The sequence below is a fragment of the Apaloderma vittatum genome, unplaced genomic scaffold (genome assembly GCF_000703405.1).
Source record: "Apaloderma vittatum isolate BGI_N311 unplaced genomic scaffold, ASM70340v1 scaffold20431, whole genome shotgun sequence".
NCBI lineage: Eukaryota > Metazoa > Chordata > Aves > Trogoniformes > Trogonidae > Apaloderma > Apaloderma vittatum.
The window spans coordinates 52438-52708 of record NW_009701030.1 but is presented as its reverse complement, the minus strand read 5'-3'; positions in this window follow the sequence as shown (position 1 = coordinate 52708).

Sequence of the window (271 nt, the reverse complement as noted above, 5' to 3'; positions counted from 1 at the left end):
CCGGCGAGGGACAGCCGCAGCGTACCCTTTCCCCGCTGTTTCCTCCTCCTGCCCTGTCCTGCTCCGGCGCGGTGCTTAGCCGATATCCCCTTGGGGCCGCAGGCAGCGATCGCCCCGGAGCTGGGCCCTGGCCAGTGGGTTTTTCGACCGGTCGGCGCTGGGAGGAAGCCCCTGAGGGCCCCGGTCCCGCAGGCTGAGCTGGCCGTGACGATGGGGCGTCTCCGTGCTGGGATCGGGGACTGTGGATACCCTTCTCGGGGGGCCGGAGGCA